Source organism: Bos indicus, chromosome 6, assembly GCF_029378745.1.
Source record: "Bos indicus isolate NIAB-ARS_2022 breed Sahiwal x Tharparkar chromosome 6, NIAB-ARS_B.indTharparkar_mat_pri_1.0, whole genome shotgun sequence".
NCBI lineage: Eukaryota > Metazoa > Chordata > Mammalia > Artiodactyla > Bovidae > Bos > Bos indicus.
In genome coordinates, this window is record NC_091765.1 from 2,774,538 (window position 1) to 2,783,484 (window position 8,947).

General features: G+C 39.8%; 1 pseudogene; it reads left to right on the forward strand.

The window, feature by feature from the left end:
- Window positions 1-391: 391 nt before the first annotated feature.
- Window positions 392-448, forward strand: LOC139183717 (U6 spliceosomal RNA; annotated as a pseudogene).
- Window positions 449-8,947: the final 8,499 nt, after the last annotated feature.

Below are 8,947 nucleotides of genomic sequence, written 5' to 3' on the forward strand. Positions count from 1 at the left end.
AGAAACTCTGGGCTGGAAGAAGCACAAGCTGGGATCAAGATTGCCAAGAGAAATATCAATAACCTCAGATATGCAGATAACACCACTCTTATGGCAAAAAGTGAAGAAGAACTAAAGAGCTTCTTGATGAAAGTAAAAGAGGAGCATGGAAAAGCTGGCTTAAAACTAAACACCCAGAAAACTAAGATCATGGCATCCGGTCCCATCACTTCATGGCAAATAGATGGGGAAACAATGGAAACAGTGACAGACTGTATTTTTTTGGGCTCCAAAATTACTGCAGATGGTGACTGCTGCCATAAAATTAAGATGCTTGCTTCTTGGAAGAAAAGCTACAACTCACCTAGATAGCATATTAAAAAGCAGAGACAGTGCTCGCTTTGGCAGCATAGTGCTCACTTCAGCAGCACATATACTAAAATTGGAACGATACAGAGAAGATTAGCATCATAGGCAAAACACTCTCCAACATACATCGCAGCAGGATCCTCTATGACCCACCTCCCAGAATATTGGAAATAAAAGCAAAAATAAACAAATGGGACCTAATTAACCTTAAAAGCTTCTGCGCAACAAAGGAAACTATTAGCAAGGTGAAAAGGCAGCCTTCAGAATGGGAGAAAATAATAGCAAATGAAGCAACTGACAAACAACTAATCTCAAAAATATACAAGCAACTCATACAGCTCAACTCCAGAAAAATAAATGACCCAATCAAAAAATGGGCCAAAGAACTAAATAGACATTTCTCCAAAGAAGACATCCAGATGGCTAACAAACACATGAAAAGATGCTCAACATCACTCATTATCAGAGAAATGCAAATTAAAACCACTATGAGGTACCATTTCACACCAGTCAGAATGGCTGTGATCCAAAAGTCTACAAGTAATAAATGCTGGAGAGGGTGTGGAGAAAAGGGAACCCTCTTACACTGTTGGTGGGAATGCAAACTAGTACAGCCACTATGGAGAACAGTGTGGAGATTCTTTAAGAAACTGGAAATAGAACTGCCTTATGATCCAGCAATCCCACTGCTGGGCATACACACTGAGGAAACCAGAAGGGAAAGAGACACGTGTACCCCAATGTTCATCGCAGCACTGTTTATAATAGCCAGGACATGGAAGCAACCTAGATGTCCATCAGCAGATGAATGGATAAGAAAGCAGTGGTACATATACACAATGGAGTATTACTCAGCCATTAAAAAGAATACATTTGAATCAGTTCTAATGAGGTGGATGAAACTGGAGCCTATTATACAGAGTGAAGTAAGCCATAAAGTAAAACACCAATACAGTATACTAACGCATATATATGGAATTTAGAAAGATGGTAACAATAACCCTGTGTACGAGACAGCAAAAGAGACACTGATGTATAGAACAGTCTTATGGACTCTGTGGGAGAGGGAGAGGGTGGGAAGATTTGGGAGAATGGCATGAAAACATGAATAATATCATGTATGAAACGAGTCGCCAGTCCAGGTTCGATGCACGATGCTGGATGCTTGGGGCTGGTGCACTGGGACAACCCAGAGGGATGGTATGGGGAGGGAGGTGGGAGGAGGGTTCAGGATGGGGAACACATGTATACCTGTGGCAGATTCATTTCGATATTTGGCAAAACTAATACAATATTGTAAAGTTTAAAAATAAAATAAAATTAAAAAAAAATAAATAAAAAGCAGAGACGTTACTTTGCAAACCAGTCTGTCTAGTCAAATCTATGATTTTTCCAGTAGACATGTATGGATGTGAGAGTTGGACTATAAAGAAAGCTGAGTACAGAAGAATTGATGCTTTTGAACTGTGGTGCTGGAGAAGACTCTTGAGAGTCTCTTTGACTGCAAGGAAATCCAACCAGTAAATCCTAAAGGAAATCAGTGCTGAATATTCATTGGAAGAAGCTGAAACTCCAATACTTTGGCCACCTGATGCAAAGAACTGACTCATTGGAAAAGACCCTGATGCTGGCAAAGATTGAAAGCAGGAAGAGAAGGGGATGACAGAGGATGAGATGGATGACATCACTGACTCGATGGACATGAGTTTGAGTAAGCTCTGGGAGTTGGTGATAGACAGGGAAGCCTGGCACGCTTCAGTACATGGGGTTGCAAAGAGTTGGAAACGACTGAGTGACTGAACTGAACTGAACTGAACTAACATTTCCTTCTGGCAATTGGGAACTAATCTCAGGAATCAAAGTGTTTCCTTTATTGACAAAGGAGGGAGCAGAATGCAGGGTTTCAAGGGTTCCTAGCTTCATATACTGGCCCGGATATTTGGGGTCCATGTCCTTTCCAATCAGTGTTCTAAATTTAGCATATGAGACTCTGTGAGTTTGGGAACTCAATTTGCATTATAATTCAATCACCTGACCCTTTCAAAAATTTCACCCTTCAGAAATAGAAAATAAGAGGGTCTTTCCCCCTGCCCGCCCCCCCCCCCCCGCCTTAGGATAATCATAGAAAGCGTCTAGTCACTTTGACCTTGAGCTCGGAATTTAAAATGTCAAGTTTTAAGATCTGTACCACCTACGTCTTCTCCAGTGCCCTTAAAAGCAAGCAAGCAGCCTCACTGAACTCCTAAATGTTTCTAAAATGTTCACTGAGAGCAACTATTGGTAATTCTAAGCCCTGCTGTCTATAGACACTATAACAGAAGTTTCTGAAGGTGCTGGTTTAAGTTACTTTCCACTGCCTGCCATGTTTCCTTTACCCCTGGCAAAAAGAGTCTCTAAGATCTTTAAATTTAATCAGACCAGAGAACCAGTTCCAGAAAACTCAGGACCAGTTCAGAGAACTCATCTTTAAGGCTGCTTGCCTGAAACCTCATTTGTTACCATTGTTTTTGTATGAGTTAAGATTCATTCAGAGACACAGAACCACTATGATTGATGCAGAATATGGGTCTGTAGGCATATGACCTTAAATAATTGTGAGATCTAATGAAGATCTGGAAAATCATTGCCTCTGTTGGAGTCCTGAAGTTACTGTGAATCGCTGAGGTTAACAGTCAAGAAGAAAAGCTGGATGCAAACAGGGAGAGAACAGGGATGCTCTGGAATTCATGAGACCGGCTGGAAACCGCCTGTTACTGCGTCCAGTCTCAATGTCGAAGTCATCTGTGGAGGAATCCGGTGATTTTTTTTCACAAGAGCTGCACATGCATCTGGTCCTGGACTTGGAGAAGCTGAACGAGAAACTCTCATGGAGGGTGGAAGAGCTACAGGCTCAGGGGAAGACTTTTGTTAATGGCAAATCAGAAAAGCAGGGCCAGTGTGAACTGCAGCCATCACCTGGAGCCCTAGACCAGCTCCAGGTAGTGGCTGCTGTGTCTCCCGTATCTTTATTAAGCTCGTGCAAATCCTTGTGTCCAGTCTGCCTTGAATTGTACAGAGAAGGGTGTCTAGTTCCACTAGGTAGATGACACTGTGTGAAGCCACTATGGATTTTGTTTATACCTTCATAATTTAAAAACCTTTTGGCAGAAACCAACACAATTCCATAAAGCAATTACCCTTCTATTAAAAAATAAATTAATTAAAAAATATGGCACACTTTTTATTAAATTATTTTTATTGGTTTAAATCTAATCTTGCCAACACTTTCCACCCCCCTGATCTTATTATTGGTTACTTGCTTATTTCATAATCAGTCTTTATAGATGGAAATAAGCAAGTACTTATTTTCTTTATTTGGTTTTATGTGTTTATTCTTTTGATATTCTGAAAGTTTTGCACTCTGATTTTAGTTTCTCATGTAGTTATATATATTACTACTGTTACTGTATGACATAATTTTAGTTCTTATTTAGTTAGTAATGGGCTTCCCTGGTGGCTCAGACGGTAAAGAATGTGCCTGCAATGAGGGAGACTTGGGTTTGATCCCTGGGTTGGGAAGATCCCCTGGAGGAGGGCATGGCAACCCACTCCAGTATTCTTGCCTGGAGAATCCCTATGGACAGAGGAACCTGGTCCATGGGGTTGCAAAGTGTCGGACATGACTGAGGGACTAAGCAGGAGTCAGTAATGACTTGAATGATGAATTACTACAATTAGCATAATTTGACATCCTCATACTTCTGTTTCCTCCTCTGATTTTTGTTTTATGTTGCCTGATTTCATATTGTTAATATGATTTATTTTTGTATTTAATCTTTATAACTGAGTATATCTCTTTTGGACTTTCCAAGTGGTGCTACTGGTAAAGAACTCAGCTGCCAATGCAGAACACATAAGAGATGTGGGTTCCATCCTTGGGTCATGAAGATCCCCTGGAGGAGAACCCGGAAACCCACTCCATTATTTTTGCCTGGAGAATCCCATGGACCAAGGAGCCTGGTGGGCTACAGTCCATAGGGTCACAAAGAGTTGGACATGACTGAAGTGACTTAGCACGCATATCTCTGTTACTTTATTTATAGCTTTAAACTACATCTTTTGGTCTCAAGTTATAAAAAGATGAAGCCAGATACATACTCATCCTTTTTTAGGTGTTCTCTGTACTTTGCCATATCAACTTTATTTGGTACAGTACTGTTTCCACTGTGTCATAGTTCATAACACTAAAATCCTCCTCTGTAACTGTAACTCCCTTCATTATTTAGCCTATGTCCTGTATTTAAATGGATTTAATGCTCCATGTCCGCAATTTTTACCACAGTGTTTCTGGTCCTTTCTTTTCACTTTAAGTGTTTCCTCTAATGTATTTTTCAAGAAAAGATTGTGTGAATCACATTTCCTGAGTTCTATATATTAAAAATATTTTTCTGTCATCTTTAAATTGATAAAATATCTTGGCCTGGTAAATTTTTCTTGTAATTAACCAGGCAATGATTTTCCTTCTGAAGATGTGTGCATTCTATCCTCTCTCCCAGAAATGAATGCCGCTGTCAGAGATGAGAGGGCCCTCTGAGTTTGGGGAGGGAAATGGTCTATTTTTTTCCTGGATTTTCAAGGGTTCTTTCTGTTTTTGGAATGCTAGTAACTTCTAGCACTTGTATCAAAGCTTAAAATTATGTATTGATATTTTCTGACCCATTATGTACCTCTTTAATCTATAATTTCTTATAATCTATCATTTTAAGTGTATTTTTAGTTCAAGAAAGACTTCTTGAATTAAAATTTCTTGGACTTAATTTCTGTCCTGGTGTATTTTATTTTCTCCTCTATGTTTTTCATAAATTCCACATGACATTTTTTTTCATTTCCTTTTTTCTCAATTAATCATCAGATTTTGTATCTTTCTTGATCTCTAATCTTTTAGGTGCACTATTTTTATTACTGTTTTAAAGTTATTGGAAATGGTTTTTACTCAGTAGTTTTGTTTATTCAAGGGCTACATTTTTTATTTATTTTTTATCCCTCATTTTTATTTCTTTTGTTTCATATGTATATATTTTTAGATATTATATCATTAAAAAGACCGCATTCAAATAGGAGATTACTCCCTGAGCTAGCAGTTTATTGAAAGATGTTTTGTAGAAAGAAAGCTCTGCTATCTGGGTTCAGAAACTTTCTGCCTCCCCAGGGAGGCCTCCAGCTGTTCAGCTGAGGAAAATTAGAAGCTTTAGAATCCTGACCTTTCTCACATCCCACATCACAGCACATTTGCAGAATGGTGTGTTTTGTATGTTTCAAATTCAGCTGGTGCTTGTGCACATTGTGATGTCAGGAATATAGGAAGGAATCTAGGGTAGCGTTTTTAGACAGTCCATGTGCCCCTCAGCCATCCATGACTTCAGAGAAGCCTGTGCCCTCTCAGACACTTTAGCTGCTGGAAGCCTGTGTGCTGAGGTCCAGCCCCGGCTGATCCAGGGTATTCGAAGGAGAGACGGCCTAGGCGACTATTTATATGCTAATTAGAGATATAAAGAGTAATAGAATGAGGATAGCTCAGTAGGAAAATTCAGTGGAGAAAAGAGGCTGAGTAGCTTGGTTTACGCGGAAAATCAATATAACCCGTGACACCAGGTTAGCTCTGACCACAGAGGCCACAGGTGCCCTCTCGAATAGTGGAAGGTGCCCCACCTTAGACACCTTCTCGAGTGGGTCTTAGAAGCCCAGGCAAATAAATGGTCGCAGAAGATATCCTCGCTCCAGATGGAGACTTCAGCCAGAATGTGAAAAGAATGACATGGGGAGACCAAGCGTTGGTGAGCAAGGCCCGTAGCTTTATTTTCAACAGGGGTTTTTATACCCTAAGTTACACATAGAGGATAATAGGGGATGCAAAGTCAGCAGTTTTTGATCCTTATCAAAAACCAGGGTTTCTTTCCTGCAAATTTATCGTATACAAATGGTTTAGGTGATCTACATCATCTTCTGGCCAGAAGGCCTATTAACATTTTATGACTCTTGACAAGGACTTATCAACAAAGACTTATTTTCCCTATGAGTAATTATTTTAAGGTGTGGCGCCATCTTCCGAAGATAAAATTGCATTCCTATAGGGCGGATGTGTAATGGGTTTACAACAAAGGAAAGAATTTATTACCTTAAGGGTCTAAAGTTACTAACACCAAGGCCACTACTTATTTTTTCTATATACCAACTATATTAATTAATACACATTCAAGGATACAATTCAGGGGATGTGAAAACTTGGCAACAAGCATTGGCTCATCAATGAAATCTTTTACTAGTTTATTCTGACAGTTTCTAACTCTCTGAGAGGCTCTAAGCTATTTGAATATCTTAAGCTTCCCATGCCTCTCGAGGCTGGGAGACTGTAAACAATCGTATGCATAGCTGTAGGAGTCCGGGTAAACTTGTCAGGCGAGTTAGAGAGCCATCTGAGGGGTTTGGATTTAAACACTCCTAATTGCCCAGGAACTTTATTAACTGGAGCTGTAAGTTAATTTGACAGAGAGAGCGAGATGGTGGTAGGGGACAGCCCCCAGTAAAGTCAGAGGTGAGAGCACAAAGCAATAAAGTAGGCAGACTCTGGGTTTTTTGGGGGTAGATGCTCGAAAATATCCGGGGGGACTCCTGAGGCTCGATCCCGCCTTTGCGTATGCCGAGCCTTCTTCCTCATGACCTTTGTCACGAGTGGAATGTCTCTCGCCGGCTCCCGGCACCTGTGCATGTGTCTCTCATTGTGGTCCAAGTTTCCTGTCCAGCATAATCCATCCTGAGTGGATTCTGGCTACAGGTGCATCTTCATCCAGTCAGAGGTGGAGTTTCTTTTTCCATTTCATGTGCTCCCTCTTGTCTTGGAATGCAATTGAAAAAGGAGAGGAGGCTGGGAGATCTCTCATAGTTCACTATTTTCTGGTTTAACCTTTTCTAAAAAGAAATCTGTAGAAATTTTCAATGCTTCTTTAAATGGCTTCACAATATTTTAAACACACACACACACACAGTTTTACAGAAAAGGACAGGCTTACACAGAGCTGGCTCATCTACTTTGTGAGCTCAACTGAAAGGTAAAACTGATTTTTCCTTATAAGTTTGTGTTTGCCAGATGAAGAGGAAAAAGCAAATACAAGATTTCCATCATGAAAGCAGGCAACTGGCACTGGTCCAAAATCCTCCCCCTGCTCCCAACTCCCAATTCCACCTTGATTCTCTCTGATGGAGGTCTATGTTATACATAGTAATTTCCTTGTCTGAATATGTTTTTGTGATAATAAAATATTTATAAGTTTTCTTAGAGTCTTGTTCCTTACTGGCCTCTCAGTGAGTGAAAGATACACAGAATACTTGAAAGCATTCTGAAGAAAGGGATGACTTTCCTCTTCCTTTCTCTTTCCATTTAAAATGAGGATGGACAGTTATCAGAGGGCCCCAGAGTCTTCAAAACTGGCAAGATCCTTGAGACTTTTGGAGAAATTGACTGCAAAAGGGATTGAGCTCTTGTCAGAACCCCAGGAATGTCTCAAGGTACTGAGAGTCTGGATGGGAATTTGGTCACCCTGCAGAGCTTCCAGGCTCTGCACTGGCATTGGAGAAGATCCATGGTGCTTAGACTTAGAATTACAGGAGAAATCCTTTGACTTACGGCACCGTGTGGATCAGAAATGAGGAAGAATATCTGGGCAGATGCCTGCTTGCTCAGAAGACACTGAAATTGGGACATACTGATTCCCTGGTGTTTTGTAAGCTCTTCAGAACTTAGATACAATCTTGAAGAAGTGAAAGGAAATTACAAATGGAAGGACATTTTTTCCCACTATTGTAGTACAACAGATGTCAAGGGAAATTAATCTGAATAATACAAGAAGGTGAATAACACTTTATTTCTAACATACCTGGGTTTGTGAAAAGATACTCATTTTTGTTCCAGATACATCCAGATACTTTGGCTGGACATACTTGTAGATGGAATTGTTAATGAGTGGCACTGTGTCATCCTTTAATTGATATATCCACTTCTCCTTTTAATAGTTGCTGTGCATGAGAGAAACATTTTGGATCCCTGCCAATGTATATGAATTTGAACATACAATGTAAGAGCGAGAAAAGAGTTTTGCCTCTGAATTTCCATCTACCTTAAAATTAAGACATCATTAAAACTGAGATATTCAACTTACCAACAACTTATCATTTAAACTGAGAGAGCTACAAACAAAGGGGAATTTATAGAATTAAAGGATTGCATGTAGACATCTGACTCATACTAACCACTAAGGGAGGTGTTATTGTGAATATATTGCATGTATGTCTTATGTAAACTTACTCTAAGATTGCTCCATATCCATATAGCATTCATACTAACTCACCCCATAACAGTGAGATTCACATTGAGGAAAATGCCTGTGTTTATGGTACAAAAATTAAATTTTCCTTCTCCTGCAGCTATCACAGAGAATCTGAAAATTGCTCACTGGTAATCACCTATCTTTCTTCCTCTTACAAACAAGAAAGTCCTTCTTGCTGATAAAAGGCCTGAGTCAATCAATATGAGAAAATACAGAAACGGTAAATTTGGTAAAAGGAA